At 45.9% G+C, this 20,549-nt stretch overlaps 1 protein-coding gene across 1 annotated transcript in view; it reads right to left on the reverse strand.

Annotated features, from left to right (window-relative positions):
• Positions 1-20,549, reverse strand: part of znrf1 (zinc and ring finger 1) — a 428,257-nt gene that overhangs the window by 263,716 nt on the left and 143,992 nt on the right. The window lies entirely within an intron of this gene.

Here is a 20,549-nt window from a genome sequence, read left to right on the forward strand (position 1 = left end):
GATGTGCAGGGTAGGTGGATTGACCACCCTAAATTGCCCATTAATTGGAAAAATAAAAAAACAAAAAATTGGACACGGATTATGGGATCAGGGCGTGTGTGCAACCAATACCACCCATTTTGCAGCAGGACCCACAATGAATTCCCACCCCCAAAGTATCTTCATTTCTCTAATATTGAGTGTGTAATGACACTTAAAGTGCAGATTATAGAGTTCCAATTATGACTTGAAACAAAAAACACAGCATCAGGAGTCTTCTTTCTGAAGTAGCAAGCAGCGATATAATCAAAAAGCTGATGTTCCATCAGGAGGCACTGCAGCCAAATGTACAATCATATAAATGACCCACTGTTAATTGTGATATCAAAGTTTCTTGAAGTAATAGAGAACTGACAGCTAAGCCCAGAAAGTAATGGAGCATGTGTTCGATCTGTATGCAAAAATGATCGGATTTCTAAATGAGAAGTTGCATAGCTGGTGAATCCCACATTTTATTTGCAGGTCTGGTTATTCTGGTTGATTTAAAAAACTCAACAGATTGAATCTTCACAAATAAGCCATAAATACAGCTCATTTGAATGTGTTTTCGCTTTTGAAGCAAGCTGAAAAAATGAACCACAAGACATAGGAGCAAAATTAGGCCACTCAGCCCATCAAGTCTGCTCTGCCATTCAATCATGGCTGATATTTTTCTCCTCCCCATTCTCCTGCCTTCTCCCCATAACCCCTGATCCCCTTATTAATCAAGAACCTATCTATCTCTGTCTTAAAGACACTCCGTGATTTGCTCTCCACAGCCTTCTGCGGCAAAGAGTTCCATAGATGCACCACCCTCTGGTTGAAGAAAGTCCTCCTCATCTCAGTTTTAAAGGATCGTCCCTTTAGTCGGAGATTGTGTCCTCTGCTTCTAGTTTTTCCCACAGGTGGAAACATCTTCGCCATGTCCACTTTATCCAGGCCACGCAGTATCTTGTAAGTTTCAATAAGATCCCCCCCTCATCCTTCTAAATTCCAACGAGTACAGACCCAGAGTCCTCAACCTTCCTCATACGACAAGTTATTCATTCCAGGGATCATTTTAAAAAAATTTTTTTTAGAGTACCCAATTTTTTTTTTTCCAATTAAGGGGCAATTTAACGTGGCCAATTAACCCTACCCTACACATCTTTGGGTTGTGGGGTGAAACCCACGCAAACACGGGGAGAATGTGCAAACTTCACACAGACAGTGACCCAGAGCCGGGGTCGAACCTGGGACCTCGGCGGCATGAGGCAGCAATGCTAACCACTGCACCACTGTGCTGCCCATTTCCAGGGATCATTCTTGTGAACCTCCTCTGGACCCTTTCCAAGGCCAGCACATCCTTCCTTAGATACGGGGCCCAAAACTACTCACAATACTCCAAACGTGGTCTGACCAGAGCCTTATATAGCCTCAGAAGTACATCCCTGGTCTTGTATTATAGCCCTCTCGACATGAATGCTAACATTGCATTTGCCTTCCCAACTTCCGACTGAACATGCACGTTAACCTTAAGAGAATCATGAACAAGGACTCCCAAGTCCCTTTGTGCTTCTGATTTCCTAAGCATCTCCCCATTTAGAAAATAGTCTATGCCTCCATTTCTCCTTCCAAAGTACATAACCTCACACTTTTCCGCATTGTATTCCATTTGCCACTTTCCTAGCCTGTCCAAGTCTATCTGCAGCCCACCTGCTTCCTCAATACTACCTGCCCCTCTACAGATCTTTGTATCATCTGCAACTTAGCAACAGTGCCTTCAGTTCCTTTTTCCAGATCATTAACCAGCCTCCCCGAACAGGCGCCGGAATGTGGGGACTAGGAGCTTTTCACAGTGACTTCATTTGAAGCCTACTTGTGACAATCAGCGATTTTCATTTCATTAATGTATATTGTGAAAAGTAGTGGTCCCAGCACAGACCCCTGAGGAACACCACTAGTCACTGGCTGCCATCCTGAAAAAGACCCCTTTATCCCCACTCTCTGTCTTCGCCAGTCAGCCAATCCTCTATCCATGCCAGGATCAACACGGGCAGCATGGTAGCACAGTGGTTAGCACAGTTGCTTCACAGCTCCAGGGTCCCAAGTTCAATTCCCAGCTTGGGTTACTGTCTGTGCAGAGTCTGCAAATTCTTCCTGTGTCTGCGTGGGTTTCTTCTGGGTGCTCCGGTTTCCTCCCACAGTCCAAAGATGTGCTGGTTAGGTGAATTGGCCATGCTAATTTGCCTTAGTGTCCAAAAAGATTAAGTGGGGTTACTGGGTTACGGGGACAAGGTGGGGGCGAGAGCTTGAGAAGGGTGCTCTTTCCAAGGACCGATGCAGACCCGATGTGCCAAATGGCCTCCTTCTGGCACTATAAATTCTATGATGATTCTATGATGATCTTACCCTAAACACCATGGGCTCTTATTATTTAACAGTCTCCCGTGCGGCACTTGTCAAAAGCCTCCTGGAAATCTAAATAAATCACGTCCACTGGTTCTCCTTTGTCTAACTTCCTTGTTGCTTCCCAAAACAACTGACCATTTTAATAGCTGTAAAAACAATCCTGGAGTCTGTCAAACTTATCAAATCAGGCACTGACTTAGTGAAACCTTTAAATTAGGGGCACCTAAGCAACTTGCATCAAGTGTCCTTTATTTGAAGATGGTCTTATTTCAAAATGGTTGTTGTAATATAATAAACCGGATGAACAAAGTATCCCAGGATTGGCAGCATCTCCTGCAGTATTCCTACTTTTAATCGCTCTCACCTGGGACCATTTCTGTAGCCAGATCAGCTGGACGTGGTTACAGTTCTTTTCCCATTTCTTGGGTTTCCTAGCTCATTAACATCCTGGAGGCCTTTTCCATTGAGACACAGATCCTGGAATCAGTTTTCTTGGTAGCATGCTCAGGGTGAGGTGGTTGCTCTGGGGCCGGAGTGCCTGGTAGACCCCAGGTAAACTGGGGGAGGAATGGATTGATGACCTGCCGATCTCAAACCAGGATCTCCTCCTTCCACTTGTTGCAGCTGTTTCTGTCTGAAATTCTGCACGGTGCTCAGGGGTCTATTAGCAATTAGCTAATGAAGTGGTGGAGTGAATATGATTCTCCACACACAGCTTTACTTTTTCTCATTCTCTCCAGTCACTTGCATGTGTTTGCATGGGTTTTGAGTGCTTGGTATGTACATCATGCCCGTTGCTCACAGTTGGACTGGACCTTTTCTTTTCTCCATTGCTTTCATACTCTGCATCTATGCTCTTCTACTCTTGAACCTAATACACAAAATTAGAAATATGAAGAGATGGATCCGACAGTCGATAGCCTCCAGTTTAAGAATATTTTCTTTCTTTACGCAGTGAGACTCTCTCTTTTATGGCTGCTTCTCTCAGTGGTGTTGCTATACCCTGGGCAGTTTTGTGGAGGTTTCACCCGCCAGTTGGCGAGCCAGCAAGACTTTTGTGTTGCCTCCTTTGGGAAATCTCAAGCTCATTAAGTGCCATTTAGGCATTTAATTTGGCAATGGTGGGCCCTCAGTGGGGGCAGAAGTTCCGTCTGCTGAGGACTGCTGGCCAACCAGAGGCCTGCAGCTCTTCATTGCTCAGTAGCACCACTAGGTATATGGTGGCTGCCACTAGTACCAGACCCACCTGAGATCCAGTATTGCCAACAGACCCAGGCACTAAGAGGTGACTGCAGGGAAGGAGGTTACAAAGGAACAAGCAAGTTAGGAGGAATAGGCCACTCGGCTCCTCGAGCCCACCCTGTCATTCAAGAAGATCATCGCTGATCTGATTGTAACTTCAATTCCACATTCCTGCCAACGCTGATAACCTTTCCCACCTTCTTGCTTATCAACAATCTATCAACCCCGAGTTTAATCTCAGAGAAAACGGGGCTTCACTGCCACTATAGATATTGGGTATCAAAAGATCATTGCATAAAAGTTGTTTTACTTCTCTTCCACCTATTGTTACCTCACAATTAGCGGTGGGTACCTGTTTCAGTTGCGAACAAACCTGGTTATTTGAATTTTAAGAATGGGGGAAAAGATTAAAGAAATGCAATTGGGATTAAATAAAACAGAGTTGATAAGGGCAACTGTCTGAAACGATTTTGAGATGTGAATTAGCATATCAGTATGAAAAGCAAATGTTTACCTATTTGATCTGGAAATAAATAGGGTATAGAACAGGTAACTTCAAAGTGGAATTAAGGAAATTGACATGTATATGCAAAAAGTCTACTCCACAGGGTAGATTACATCAAAGGGATATAATGATATATCCATATCACTATGATGATGGAAAGGGACACAGATATAGATACCGCTACCATCACAGCCATGCCCAGCTGCAGGAACAGTCTCCCAAAAAGAAGTGGCAGGTTTCGCCTTTGTTGAAACTGAAGACAGCTTTCCCAAACTTGGCAAGTAACCTGTGTGTGGTAAACATAGCCGGGATTCTCCGAGCCTCCGCGCCGCAATCGCGGAGACCACAGAATCGCCGCCAATAGCGCGCGCAGTCGACGTGGCGCCGGTCGGGGGCAATTGAAAGAGGCCCCCATGGCAATTCTCCGTCGACAACTGGCCGAGTTCCCGCCGCCGTGGTTCACTCATGGTTCCACCCGGCGGGAGTTCAGAGTGGCGACTGTGAACTCAGTCCGCGGCCGCCCTGGTGGGGGGCGGGGGGATCCGTCACCAGGGGGGCCTCCGGGGAGGCCAGACTCGCGATCAGGGGCCACCAATCAGGGGCGCGCGCGATCTCGGGGGGACCATAGAAAGCATCCTATCGGGCTGCATCACAGCCTAGTATGGCAACTGCTCGGCCCAGGACCGCAAGAAACTTCAGAGAGTCGTGAACACCGCCCAGTCCATCACACGAACCTGCCTCCCATCCATTGACTCCATCTACACCTCCCGCTGCCTTGGGAAAGTGGGCAGCATAATCAAAGACCCCTCCCACCCGGCTTACTCACTCTTCCAACTTCTTCCATCGGGCAGGAGATACAGAAGTCTGAGAACACGCACGAACAGACTCAAAAACAGCTTCTTCCCCACTGTCACCAGACTCCTAAATGACCCTCTTATGGACGGACTTCATTAACACTACACCCTGTATGCTTCATCCGATGCCAGTGCTTATGTAGTTACATTGTATATGTTGTGTTGCCCTATTATGTATTTTCTTTTATTCCCTTTTCTTCTCATGTACTTAATGATCTGTTGAGCTGCTCGCAGAAAAATACTTTTCACTGTACCTCGGTACACGTGACAATAAACAAATCCAATCCAATCCAATCAGGGCCGGCACGCAGTGTGGGTCCGCCATGTTGCGCGGGGCCACTGCCATGCGCATTTGCAGGTTTGCGGCCGGAATTGCAGGCCCCGTGTCGGCAACCAGAGCTGCAAGAAGCACTCCGGGGCCCTGCCAGGCCCCTGCAAAAGGGAGAATCACTCTGGACTTCTCCAGGAAAGTCCAGAGTGATTCGCGCCTGTTTTCCCGCGGGCGTGGGGACATGGCCCCATTAATCAGAGAATTCCGCCCCATGTGCTGGATTTAGCTCAGTTGTATAATATTGGATATTGGGGATGGCGCAGTGGCAAACACCGTGGCTTCACAGCGCCAGGAATTCCAGGCTTAGGTCACTGTCTGTGTGGAGTCTGCACGATCCTCTGAATCAGCGTGGGTTTCCTCCGGGTGCTCCGATTTCTTATCAAAAGTCCTGAAAGATGTGCTTGTTAGGCAAATTGGACATTCTGAATTCTCCCTCAGTGCACCCGAACAGGAGCTGGAGTGTTGCGGCTAGGTGATTTTCACAGTAGCTTCTTTGCAGTGTTAATGTAAGCCTACTTGCGACACTAATAAAGATTATTATTAACAAAGAGAGGCAGCACTGTGGCACAGTTGTTAGCACTCCTGTAACACAAGCCAAAGATTTTTTAAAAAAATGTTTTTTATAGTACCCAATTATTCCAATTAAGGGGCAATTTTGCATGTTCAATCCACCTAACCTGCACATCTTTGGGTTGTGGGGGTGAAACCCATGCAGACACAGAGAGAATGTGCAAACTCCACACGGACAGTGACCCTGGGCCGGGATACGAACCCGGGTCCTCAGCGTTGTAGGCAGCAATGCTAACCACTGTGCCACCGTACTGCCCCCACAAGCCAAAGATGTGCAGGTTAGGCGGATTGGCCATGTTAAATTACCCCTTAATTGGGAAAAAAATAATTGGGTACCCTAAATTTATTTTTTTTAAATGTTATTAAAGGGGCACCTCAGCGGTCAGGGAATGTAGGTAGTTTGAAACCAAGGTGTAACTTCATGTAATAGTATATGTATATAGCCATCAGTGTAATTAAGTATTGCAGTGTAGTACAATCCTTTTTGTCGTGTGTTTTTCTCTAAATTAAATATTCTTTATTAAGTGTTCACACAACAACTAGACTATTCCTCCCTGGTCCACATATTTTTCTCGCAAATTGAAAATATACACTGTTCTGGGCCAGGGTTTAGAGAACACCAAAGTATATCATGGAGTTTACCTGACCTACAACTGTTTATAGATTTTGGTTATGAGGAGCACAAGGGCCTACCTTTCAGGTGTCGTGCAACAGAGGCCTTAAGCACTTTTAATCAAAAACAAAGTTTATTCGACAAATTCAGTTAACATTTTATAAACACACAATAAGCATTTTTAGCAACTACAAATATAAACCCCCCCACACAACTACAGTACTCTATATTTAACCCTTAATAACCTCCCTTTTTCTGATTCACTTAAGTAACAACATCCATAAATCAGACAAACCCTTTTTCACAAACAGTAGGTTTGAATTATTTACAGAAAACAGATATCACTTTTAAATTATCAAGTGGTCTGGACGCCTTTTAACATAGAGAGAGAGAGAGAGAGAGAGCGAGAGAGAGACCAAAATAAACCTTCTTTGTCTGAATGCAGCTCTAAAACACAAAGCCACAAACAGCTCCCAGCTCAAAACGAAAGTAAAAGCCAGAACCTCAGCCCAGCTCCACACACACATTGACATCACTGAAGCTATTTGATAAACACACATTTCTTGAAGGTACATTCCCATAACAACACTCCTAAGAACCGGTTTTAGGATATTCTGGGTTTTGGGATATTCTCTCATTTAACATCAATGGCGTTATTAACAGATGGCTATCTTTTTATTAAATAAAAACTTCCACAGCGCTGTCAGCCAGCAGTCCTAACCACTGTGCCATCGTGCCTCCCTTACAGAAGGCAACCTGTTGTTTATAATCTGAGAGTGTCCATGATTTCAAGTGGCAGTTCATATCTATTATATTGCAACTTTTTGGACCTTCAATAAATGCTTATTTTTTGGGGGTGTTCCTTTATACAGGTTTGAATGTAGTTTAAAATCATGATTAGCTGGCTTCAAAGAGTCACCCTACCTAGCAGTTTTCCATATCATTTGTACCAGAGCATCAGTATTTATTTTTTTGATTAAAATTTTTTTTTTTTAATTTAGAGTACCCATTTCATTTTTCCAATTAAGGGGCAATTTAGCATGGCCAATCCATCTAGCCTGCACATCTTTGGGTTGTGGGGGCGAAACCCACGCAAACACGGGGAGAATGTGCAAACTCCACACGGACAGTGACCCAGAGCTGGGATTGAACCTGGGACCTCGATGCCGTGAGGCAGCAGGGCTAACCCGCTGCACCACCGTGCTGCCCAGCTTCACAGTATTAATGATTCATTATGAGAACTGAATAATCTTCATTCTCAAAGATCAGGTGCAGTGGTACACTTTGCTGGTTTCCTATAGATCACTCCATGTAAATAAAGGTGATGGAATTTACACAATAAATTTAGTGCCAGTAACAGCTTTGTTATTTGCACCAACAAAATACTTGCAGGGTAAATTCAATCAGGACCAAATCCGAAGCGACCCTCTGTGGAGGCAGCAGTATCAAATTGTCCCAGATGGACACTGCATGAAGTGTAAATCCAGTTAATGGTTACAAAGTACTCAGCTGGACCTCGTGGGAGTTTTATTAAGCTTTTTGACCTCAATTCAAATGTCAAGAGGACTGGAAAATTGTTCTCGGTGATCTCTCAGCATTTGAATGTTAACTGTTGAGAGAGCATTTTGAGAGAGTGCGTGTCACCAGGTACACACAGAACTCTACAACAGGATAGTTAAAAATTGGATTTGTTTATTGTCACGTGTACCAAGGTACAGCAAAAAGTATTGTTCTGCGCACAGTCCAGACAGATCATTCCATACATGAAAAAAAAAATAGGGAAAACATAAAATGCACAATGTAAATACATAGACACAGGCATCGGGTGAAGCATACAGAAGTGCAGTACTACTCAGTAGAGAAGATGTGTGACGAGATCAGTTCAGTCCATAAGAAGGTCATTCATGAGTCTGGGAGCAACGGGGAAGAAGCAGTTTTTGAATCTGTTATTGTAGTGTTCTCAGACTTTTTTTAATCTGTCCGATGGAAGAATTTGAAAGAGTGAATAAGTTGGGTGGGAGGGATCTTTGATTATGCTGCCCGCTTTCCCAAAGGCATCGGGAGGTGTAGTCAGAGTCAACAGATGGGAAGTGGGTTTGCGTGATGGACTGGGCTGTGTTCACAACTCTCTTTGGTTTCTTATGGCCTTGGGTCAAGTAATTGCCATACCAGGCTGTGATGAAGCCAGATAGGATGCTTTCTATGGTGCATCTGTAAAAGTTGGGAAGAGTCAATGTGGAACTGCCAAATTTCCTTAGTTTCCTTAGAAAGTATAGGCGCTGTTGTGCTGTCTTAATAATAATAATCGCTTATTTTCACAAGTAGGCTTCAATGAAGTTACGTGAAAAGCCCCTAGGTCGCGACGTGGGTGAACCAGGACAGATTGTTGGTGTTGCGCACACCGAGGAATTTGAAGCTGTCAACCATCACCACCTCTGCACCAGTGATACAGACAAGGTTGTGTACGGTGAAGTCAATGACCAGCTCTTTAGTTTTGCTGACATTGAGGGAGAGATATCAGTCATACAACTTGTATTTCCAGCTTCTGACCCAAATTTAGACTAGTATCTGCAGTGTAAATGCAAATGCAGCTTAAAGAACCTAAAATAGGTTCTACATGTATTCACTGTTTCAGAACACATGCAAGCACTCATCACTAGATAATTACAGGTAAGAAAATATCTTGATCTCATCAGAGTTTATCCACCCAGAGGCCCTACATTTCCCTCCACTGTAGTTCTACTTATTTCATAAATGGTCCAGAGATTTGTTTTCCTTCATTACCACATCTGGAATTTCATTCAATGTACTGATAGCTCCAGGTGAAGGACATTTTCATCTTCATTAAAATAATAATGCAGGTTTACCCTCACCATACCTTAGCTTCTACAAGATCTCTTCTCAGGCACTTGCTCAACAGGATGAAAAAGCCCAAGCTGATCCAGTTTCATGATATTAGGGATAAACCATGGAGCTTTTCTTTACAATGTTTTCAGCATTTGAATGTCTTCTCTCTTTTTTTTGAAGGACCATAACTGGACACAATACTCAAGGTAGGTAGAGCTGACCAAAATACTGTAGTTTAATGATAACCTCCTTGAAAATAATTCACATCCTGCTTCACATCAATTACAATTTAGCATTCTATTGACTGATTAACTAAGATAATTTAGTTTAATTTAAGCAGGTTTAATGAGTGACAAGCGTGGTGTTGTCTACGACAAATATTCCTTGAATTCAATGTAATTGCTTTTATGTAGCTGTGAAAAATAAGGAAATCATCCTGTTTAATGTCATAATCTTCTGCTATGCTGTTAAATCTATTAAGACGTGATGGTACTACAAAAATGATGACTTAAGCATCTGATTCTCCATGTTAGAAGGGAGTGATTATTCTTGCATTGCCTGAAGACTTGTTCCATTATTTACTTTTATTTTTTTAAATAAATTTAGAATACCCAATTTCATTTTTTCCAATTAAGGGACAATTTAGTGTGGCCAATCCACCTACCTGCACATCTTTGGGTTGTGGGGGTGAAACCCACGCAAACACGGGAAGAATGTGCAAACTCCACATGGCCAATGACCCAAAGCCGGGATTGAACCTGGGACCTCGGTGTCGTGAGGCAGCAGGGCTAACCCACTGTTCCATTATTTATTGAGAAAATTTAAATCGTGTTCTGTTTGGCCTTGGACAATGTTACTAGATACTATGCATATACTGTCTTAGCGAACAAGGATTTTCAAGTGCTCCCTCGCACTGAACATGCAAAAGTTATCTTGTACAGGCACGCATTTGCAAAGGCAGCACCCAAAAGAGACACTGACAGGATGTAAAGTATCAAGTATTCAAAATTTCAACAGCAAGAGCGGACAGGAGACAATTCTAGTAGCTTGCTTTGCATCTACGTGGTTACAAATGTCAGTAAACTGATAGAGTTAAAAGTAGTAATTTGAAGCATAAATAATTGCCTAGTAATAGTAGATGGCTGCAACAAATATTATTGGCACATGACTTCAGCTATATACAATACCAGCTGCTAGGTCAAATGAAGGATTACCCAAGCCACATTTTATCTGGACCAACTACATTCTCCCGCCGGAGCTATGTAATCATCAATTATTTTTTAAAAAAAAAAATTTAGTGTACCCAATTCATTTTTCCAATTAAGGGGCAATTTAGCGTTGCCAATCCACCTACCCTGCACATCTTTGGGTTGTGGGGGCGAAACCCACGCAAACACGGGGAGAATGTGCAAACTCCACACGGACAGTGACCCAGAGCCGGGATCGAACCTGGGACCTCGGCGCCGTGAGGCAGCAATGCTAACCACTGTGCCACCCTGCTCCCCTTGTAATTATCAATTATGCCACAACACCACCAGGTCTTCATGAATGTTTTCAAACAAGGTGGGGCGACACAGTAATAATAATAATAATCTTTACTGGCACAAGTAGGCTTACATTATAATGAAGTTACTGTGAAAAGCCTCCAGTCACCACATTCTGGTGCCTGTTCGGGTACATAGAGGGAGAGTTCAGAATGTCCAAATTACCTCTTTCAGGACTAGTGGAAGGAAACCGGATCACCCGGCGGAAACCCAGACAGTGACCCAGCTGGGAAACGAACCTGGGATCTTGGCTCTGTGAAGCCACAGTGCTAACCACTGTGCTACCATGCTGCCTGTAGCACAGTGGTTAGCACAGCTGCCTCACATCGGGGGGGACCTGGGTTCAATTCCAACTTTGGGTGACTGTCTGTGTGGAGTTTGCACTTTCTCCGTGTCTGTGTGGGATTCCTCCGGGTGCGTGGGTTGTCTTCCACCGTTCAAAGATTTGGAGGTTAGGTGGATTGCCCATGATAAATTGTTGCTCAGTGCCCAAAGATGTGCAGGTTAGGAGGGGTTACGGAGATAGGGTTGGGGAATGGGCCTAGGTAGTGTACACTTTCAAAGGATCGGCGCAGACTCAATAGGCTGAATAGCTTCCTTCTCCCCTCTAGGAACTCTATGGGTTCTACGGTTCTGTCGAGAATCTTCATCTGATCATTGCGCTAAAGTGAGTCACAAACTACCTACCAGGATTACTCTGCTATTTGTATATAGTACTGGATCACAAAGTGCAAAAAGTGATATCAATTATGTGCTCTTAGACTTTCCAAAACCGTTCCAAGTTGGTCGACTAGATTAAAAATATAATCAGTAAACTGCTTAGAAATTATTTTAACATTTACCAAAGATGCTAAAACGATACGGCAGAACTTTCAGAAAACCAGCCAATTGTATCTAAATGCAAGTACAGCAAAAGTCCAAATTATTTGGGTTTTCATATCCCAAAACTAATCACACAGTAGGAATGGGGGCTGTAGAATGTGCATCTGTTACAAAATGACCTGTATTAGTAATACGCAAGATGGGGAGGGTGCCAGAAGTTACTCCCATGTGGCTGCAGGCACAGCAAGGACATTCGAAGACTTTTGTAATAAACTATTGGTCATTACCGGTGTCATCATTCCCGCACAACCACACAGTAATACAGGGTTAATTTACATATATAAAAATGCAAATCACAACCCATTACTCCTTCAGGTGGGGTATTAGAAAATGCAAAACAGATAAACTAACATTTTGGTGACTGTTGTGTTCACTTGCCAAACTTATTCTTCTCCTATTCCAATACCAGCAGTCAATTTATCATTTACAAAAACCCTTCCCAAGATGGAGTAAGATATAATGGGCTGGATTCTCCATTTGGGAGACTACATTCTCCTGCTGGAGCTGAATTGCACCAGTTTTAAGATCCCCTTGCGGGTCATAAAGCGGGATGCAATTCATTGTTCCAGGCCATGCAAATTTATACAAGGGATTCCCAGGGAATCCTGCTATCGGGCTGACACCCCGGGCTGGATTCTCTGTACCCAGACGCCAAAATCGCATCCGGCACAGGGGTGGAGAATCTAGTTCCACGCATGGAATCGGGACAGGCACCAGTTCCTCGATTCTCCGGCCCCCGAAAAGCAGCGTACACCCCACATATCCCCTACCTGGGGACATCGACAGAGGCCCGGCCCACTTTTCTCCGCTCCCGTCCGGCCAAAGTCCCGACGGCATGGACCACTCATGGTATTGACCGGGGACACTATTTGCGAGGTCCAAGTTCGCCATGGAGCACGGCACGGCCGCAGAAGGCCACCGCAGTGCACATGCACGGCCTCTGACCCGGACGTGCAGGAGGCAGTATCTGCAGCTGGAGCTGCGAGATTCAGAACGGCTCCCTGTTAGCCTCCTGCAGGGCTGTGAATAGGTAACCTTTTGGTGCCAGTTTTTCAGGCTGAAAGGCCACAGTTTTCACGACAGCGTGGGCACATAGTTCCTAAAACGGAGAATCCAGACCCCCATTCTCCAAGGGACCCCCGTGACAGGGAGACTTCTGACAGGGAACCGATATGGTAGGGTGACCCCCACGACAGGGAACCGATGTGACAGGGAGACCCTGACGTCAGGGGACCGATGTGATAGGGTGCCCCCCATGACAAGGGATCCTGTGCTAGGGTGACCAGCCCCACCCCCCCCACAGGGTCCCCTGTAATAGGGGGAGCCCACAGCAGGGGCCCCTGTAATAGGGGGAGCCCACAACAGGGGGCCCTGTAATAGGGGGAGCCCACAACAGGGGCCCCTGTAATACGTAACAGGGGGACACTCACAGAGGCCCCTGTAATAATAATAATAATTGTTATCGTCACAAGTAGGCTTACATTAACACTGCAATGAAGTCCAATTCACCTAACAGCACTTCTTTCGGGACTTGTGGGAGGAAACCGGAGCACCCGGAGGAAACCCACGCAGACACTGGGAGAACGTGCAGACTCCGCACAGGCACTGACCCAAGCGGGAATCGAACCTTCGACCCTGGCATTGTGAAGCTAACCACTGTGGTACCGTAGGGTGACCCCCCCCCCCTCCCACTGGGGCCTGTTTATACCCCGTTTCCCCCATCTGGGGGGTCAATTACCAGGGGGCATAAATTTAAAGTGATTAGAAGAAATAGAGGAGACATGAGTAAAAACTGTGCATCTGGAATTCATTGCCGAACGTGTTGAGGTTGAAATGCATAACTCATTGAAAAGGTACCAGCATCTGCACTTGAAGTGCTGTAACCTGCAAGGCTCTGGACCCGGTGCTGGAAAATGGGATTAAAACAAGCAGCAAGTTTATTTTTTCTCCCTTTTGGCTGGTATACCTCTTTCTGCACCATAACCTTTTCTATGTATCTATTAATGCCAGCAGCATGAGGCTTCTAAAAACAATTAAATCCCACAGATGTTAAGAGGACCTTTCTCACACCTCAAAAACAGGACATCCTACTTCCCCCCCCCCCCCCCCCCTCGTAAACTACAAGATGATAAAGAGCATCCACCACAATGGTGTTTATTGGCATCTACGACTTTTATCTGCATACACCTCACATTGCATATTATGGAGCTAGGAGACACTTAAATCCACATGCTCATTAACTTCAACATGCTGATACTCAAATATCTTGACATTATGATTCAGGATTCATCCACCAATGGAGATTTTCAAACCAGTTCTCATGGGAACTGAGCAGCTCACTTTGACAGGAATAGGTCTACTAATACTGTCAAATGTAAAGGGCAAATAACACAAGGAATTGTCGGTAGGGAACAAGATACAAGATTCCGGCAAAAGAAAAATGCAATCAAAACGTGGTGGAATCTTTACCAGATGGAAAAAGGAAGCAAACTAGCTAAACCATCGTAGCTGAAGCGGTGAAGTAAAATGCCAGGCAGAGTGACCGCTTTGCAGAACATCTTCGCTCAGTCCGTAAGAATGACCCCAACCTTCCGGTTGTTGACCATTTCAACTCAGCATCTTGCTCTCAAGCCCACATGTCCACCCTTGGCCTGCTGCAATGTTCCAGTGAAGCCCAATGTAATCTGCAAGAATGCCATCTCATCTTCCGATTAGGCAAATTACAGCCTTCTGAACTCAACGAGTTCAACAACTTTAAGACTCCATTTTGACCCCTTCTTGTTTTTGTTCCTTGGTTTGCCCAATACAACCCCACACCCCTCCCCACTGGCATCAGTTTCTCTTTCACTGAGCTCTTGCCTCCATCTCACAATTCTTTAGTCCTTAATGCAACCATTAACATTCCCTTTGTCTTGTGTTCATGACATCTTTGTCAATCTCTCCTTAGCTCCGACCTATCCCTGACCTTCTAATCTGTCCCACCTCATCAACACCATCTACATCCATATAATCCATTACATTTATACCCTTTTCATTTCTGAAGAAAAGTCATATGGACTTGAAACACCTGATTTTCTCTCCAGAACTGCTGAGTTTATCCAGCATTTTCTGTTTCTAATTTGGAATGCCAGAGGAGTTGGGAAGTGTGCACTGTTTTAATTATCTTCCGCTGGACTGCTCTTATTAAAAAAGTGAGACATCAGCTGCTGAACTCGAATTATTATTTTTTTAAAAGTCTACTTAGTTGTCTAGAACCTGTTTCACGTTTATATTCTCATAACAGATTCAGAATTTCAGCTATTGCTCTATAGTGACCAACCGTCACATGGTTGTGCTAGAAGACCTCAGGCATGGAACCAAGTGCAGATATAAATGGAAGTGTTAATAATAATCTCTATTATTGTCACAAGTAGGTTTACATTAACACTGCAATGAAGTTACTGTGAAAATCCCCAAGTCGCCACATTCAGGTGCCTGTTCGGGTACACTGAGGGAGAATTCAGAATGTCCAATTCACCCACGCAGATACAGGGAGAATGGGCAGACTCCGCACAGACAGTGACCCAAGCCGGGAATCGAACCTGGGACCCTGGCGCTGTGAAGCAACAGTGCTAAGTGACCATGGTGAATGCGTTGTGAACACCCTGGCTATTGATAAGAGGCTAAATGGAGCACTTTTGTACTGATAAGTGTGCTTTTTGCAACTCAACTAGCAAAGCATCCAGCAGTATTCTCCTGTATGGAACTTGAATCCTGTCCTTCCAGACAATGTCACCATTTAATGTCTGTAAAGTAATACACTCAAGCATGAGAAACTGGAGACTTTGGTTTTGACACTTAGATAATAGTTCTGACATGCAGAAATGGGATATTTCACTGCAGAAAAACCAGTGCAAAGGTACAGATAAGAGTTCTATATAATTTAAGACTGAGAGACAAGGAATGCTTGCGTTCTACCTCCAATTAACAACCTGGATTTACATAGCACCTTTAATACAATAAACTGTCCCAATGTACTCACAGAAATATATCTGACAATATTTAACACCAAGATATTAAGACAGGTGACCAAAAACTTAGTCAAAGAAGGCAGTTTCAAGTAGAAGGCAGGGAGAGAATCGCAGATCTTCAGGTATAGAGAGCCAAGGCATAGCTGCTGATTTAGGACAATGAAATTGGAGATACACAAACTCAAAACTGGAGGAATGCAAAGTTCTCAGGAGGTTCTAGAGCTAGAAGATATTAGACAGGTAGGGACAGGTAAGGTTTTGAAGAGATTAGAACACAAGGATGGGGTTTAAATTTGAGGTATTGCTGACTGGGAGCTAGTATGGGTCAGTAAGCAGAGGGGTGATTGATGAACAGGATGGTGCAAGTTAGGGTCCGGAGATTTTGATGATCTGAAGTATATGAAGGTGGAGGATGGGGAGCCTGGTATGGACAGTGCTGGAATACGAACATACATATTCATGAGAATGAGGAGAAGTCGGCCATTCGGTCCTTTCAGCCTGTCCTGCCATTCAATAAGATCATTGCTGATCTTAATATTTGAGTCTGAAGGTATGCTTGAAGGTGAGAACAGCAGAAAAACTGAGGCAAGGTCAGAGGTGGGCAATTTTACAAATGTAAACATGGGTGGCCTTAGTTATAAGAGAAGCTTTTGAAGTTGGACGTTCAGCTTCGAGTAAAGTAGCTGGTCCATATCAGAAGGGGGATGGAGTTGGTGGGTAGGGAGCAGGCTTTATGGCTGGGGTGGTGGGGGAAAGGAGAAGGAATGAGGCACTAACTTTAGGCTTCCCAATACTTAATTGAGCTCATCCAATACTGGATGTTGGACAATCTCACAGCAAATCTGATCTGATTTTTTTCACTTATGTCCCTGGAATTCTTTTTTAAATACATTTAAAGCACCCAATACTTTTTTCCCCAATTGAGGGGCAATTTAGCGTGGCTATTCTGATTGATGTGGTCAGTATGGTACCAACATGATAGCATAGTGGTTAGCAATGTTGCTTCACAGCGCCAGAATCCCAGCTTCGATTTCCGGCTTGGGTCACTGTCTATACGGAGTCTGCACGTTCTCCCTGTGTCTGCGTGGATTTCCACCGGGCTCTCCAGTTTCCTCCCACAAGTCCCGAAAGACGTGCTTGTTAGGTGAATTGGACATTCTGAATTCTCGGATTCTTCTTATAGGGCTTCAAAGTGAAGCACTTATAACAACTCATTGCAGATAGTCAGAGGTGCTGCAATAGGAATATGCAATATATAAATTAACTTCAACAAGTTAAGTTCCTTTTCACCAATTACTTTGAAATCACAGAGAAATAATGAAATAATTGGCAGTTACCATGGGCGGGATTCTGCGAGAATCGGCGGGGCGGGCAACCCCGGCGCGAAGGAGTGGCGTGAACCACTCCGGCGTCGGGCCGCCCCAAAGGTGCGGAATCCTCCGCACCTTCAGGGACTAGGCCGGCGCCGGAGTGGTTTGCGCCGGCCGGCGGGGAAGGGGCTTGGCGCCACGCCAACCAGCGCCGAAGGGCCTCCGCCGGCCGGCACGAGTTGGCGCATGCGCGGGAGCGCCAGCGTGTGCTGGCGTCATCCCAGCGCATGCGCAGTGGGGTTCGTCTCCGCACCGGTAATGGCGGACCGGTACAGCCGCCGGTGCGGAGGAATAGAGTGCCCCCACGTCACAGGCCCGCCCGCGGATCGGTGGGCCCCGATCGCAGGCAAGGCCACCGTGGGGGCACCTCCCGGGGCCAGATCTCTCCACCCACCCACCCCACCGTGCCCCTCCCCCCCCCCAGAGCACCCCGGAGACCACCCAACAAAGAATTGTATGAATACTTTAATATTCTAGATCAAATTTAAAAAACTTTGACCATATACTGAGCTGAAATTATCAGCAGTTTGATTTTAGCCAGGTCCCGCCGGTAAGTACCTACTCTAATTTGCGCCAGCGGGATTGGCCGAATATGGGCAGCCAGTCGGGCCATCACGGGCCGGAGAATTGCCAGGGGGGCCGCTACCAGCGGCCGCCGACCGACGCGATTCCCGCCCCTGCCAAATCCCCGATGCCAGAGAATTTGGCAGTCGGCGGGGGCAGGATTCACGCCGCCCCCTGGCGATTCTCCAACCCGGCGGGGGGGTCGGAGAATCCCGCCCCATGCTTTTCCCACACTTCTAACTATTCACCCTGTCTATACCTCTCCTAATTCGTCAGCCTCCATCTTTCCAACGAAAACAATTTGTGTTCATTCAAACTTTCCTCATTGCTAACACACTCCAGACCAGGCAACATTGTGGTAAACCTTCTTTGCACTCTCTCCAAAGCATCCACGTCCTTCTGGTAGTGTGGCGACCAGAACTGCATGCAATATTCCAAATGTGGCCGAACTAAAAGGTTTTAGCCAACTGTAACTTGACTAACTCTTGTACTCAGTGCCCCGGCCGATGAAAACAAGCATGCCGTATGCCTTCTTGACCATCTTATCCACTTGCATTGCCGCTTTCATGGAATTCTGGACCCGAATGCCCAGATCCCTCTGTATGTCAATGCTCCCAAAGGTTCTGCCATTTACTGTATATTTCACAACTGAATTTGATCTTCCAAAATGCATCACCTCGCATTTGTCCGGAATGAACTCCATCTGCCATTTCTCTGCCCAACTCTCCAATCTATCTATATTCTGCTGTATTATCTGACAGTCCCATTTACTATTTGCAACTCCACCTATTTTAGTGTCATCTACAAACTTGCTAATCAGACCATCTACATTTTTCTCCAGATTATTTATATATATTATGAACAACAGTGGTCCCAGTACTAATCCCTGTGGAACATCACTAGATACAGAGCTTCATTCTGAAAAACTCCCTTCCACTGTTACTCTGTGTCCTGTTGCCAAGCCAGTTCTTTATCCATCTAGCTAGCGCACCCCGAAACCCATGCAACCTTACCTTTTGTACCAGTTTGCCATGAGGTACCTTGTCAAACGCCTTACTAAACTCCATGTAGACGACATCCACAGCCTTTCCCTCATCAATAAATATTGTCACCTCCTCAAAAAACGCTATCAAGTTGGTAAGACGTGACCTTCCCGCACAAAACCATGTTGCTGATCACTAACGAGCCCATTCATTTCCAAATGTGAATAAATCCTGTCCCTCAGTACCTTCTCCAACAGCTTCCCCACCACTGACATCAGGCTCACTAGCCTATCATTACCTGGATTACCCCTGCTTCCCTTCTTAAACAAACGGACAACATTGGCATTCTCCAGTCCTCTGCAACCTCACCTGTGGTCAAAGATGATGCAAAGGACTTCCGGGTGCGGCGATGACCAGCTGAGTCGCACGTTTCGGCAGCTCCCTGTGAAACGGACTTTTGGGCTCTTGATAGGAGCCCCAACGGCAATTTTGACGGCTAAAAACACTGTGCGGTAAACCAGAAGGGAATCCCCCCTGGATACGGATGGAAAAAGGAGGAGAGAGTGGCCAGATTGCAGTGGATCCTTTAGAACAGCGGCAAGGAAGGCAAGCAAAAACCAAGATGGCGTCGGAAGGTGGCAGTTTAACATGGGGCCCTGAACAACAAGAGTTCTTGAAATGCTGTGTGGAAGAGATCAAAAAGGAAATGAAGAAAGAGCTGTTGGCCCCGATACTACAGGCGATCGAAGGGCTAAAGGAGGAACAAAAGACCCAGGAGCGGGAGCTTTGGGTCGTGAAGGCAAAGGCAGCCGAGAATGAGGACGATATACAGGGCCTGGTGGTGAAGACGGAGACGCAGGAGGCACATCAGAAACGATGTGTGGAAAGGTTGGAGGCACTGGAAAACAACGCAAGGAGGAACAACCTGAGGATTCTTGGTCTTCCTGAAGGTGTGGAGGGAGCGGACGTCGGGGCATATGTGAGCACGATGCTGCACTCGTTAATGGGAGCGGAGGCCCCGGCTGGTCCGTTGGAAGTGGAGGGAGCATACCGAGTGATGGCGCGAGGACCGAGAGCAGGAGAAATTCCCAGAGCCATAGTGGTGAGATTCCTCCGTTTTAAGGATAGAGAAATGGTCCTTAGATGGGCGAAGAAAACTCGGAGCAGTAAATGGGAGAACGCGGTGATCCGCGTTTATCAAGACTGGAGTGCGGAGGTGGCGAGAAGGAGGGCGAGCTTTAATCGGGCCAAGGCGGTGCTTCATAAAAAGAAGGTAAAATTTGGAATGCTGCAACCGGCAAGACTGTGGGTCACATATCGAGGGAGGCACCACTACTTTGAGACGGCGGATGAAGCGTGGACTTTTATTGTGGAAGAAAAACTGGAATGAGCGGGTTATTAAAAAGAACGTTCAAACAAAGTGGTGGGGCGAATGTGGGGGGCAAAGAGGGGTTTTATGTACTAATCCTGCGATGTGGTAACTTTTCTCTCTCCCACAGGTGGTGATGGGGGGAGGAGGGGAGGTGGAGGAGATGGGGCGTTGGCCATTAGGGGCGGGGCCAAGGGAGAAGCGCGGGCTTGGTTCCCGCGCTATGATAATCATGGCGGGAATAGAGAAGCAGGAAGGAGGGGGCGTCGCACGGTGCGAGCCGAGGTCACGGGGAGAAGCCGAGGTCAGCCAGAGTTTGCTGACTTCTGGGAGCAACATGGGGGGAGTAATTATGCTAGCGGGGGATCTAGCGGGGGGGGGTGGGAGGGGGGAATTACTGGGTTGCTGCTGCTGGGGAGAGGGGGGAGCTGGTAAGGGAGAGGATGGGCGGGGGGG

The sequence above is a fragment of the Scyliorhinus torazame genome, chromosome 10 (assembly GCF_047496885.1).
Source record: "Scyliorhinus torazame isolate Kashiwa2021f chromosome 10, sScyTor2.1, whole genome shotgun sequence".
Classification (NCBI taxonomy): Eukaryota; Metazoa; Chordata; class Chondrichthyes; order Carcharhiniformes; family Scyliorhinidae; genus Scyliorhinus; species Scyliorhinus torazame.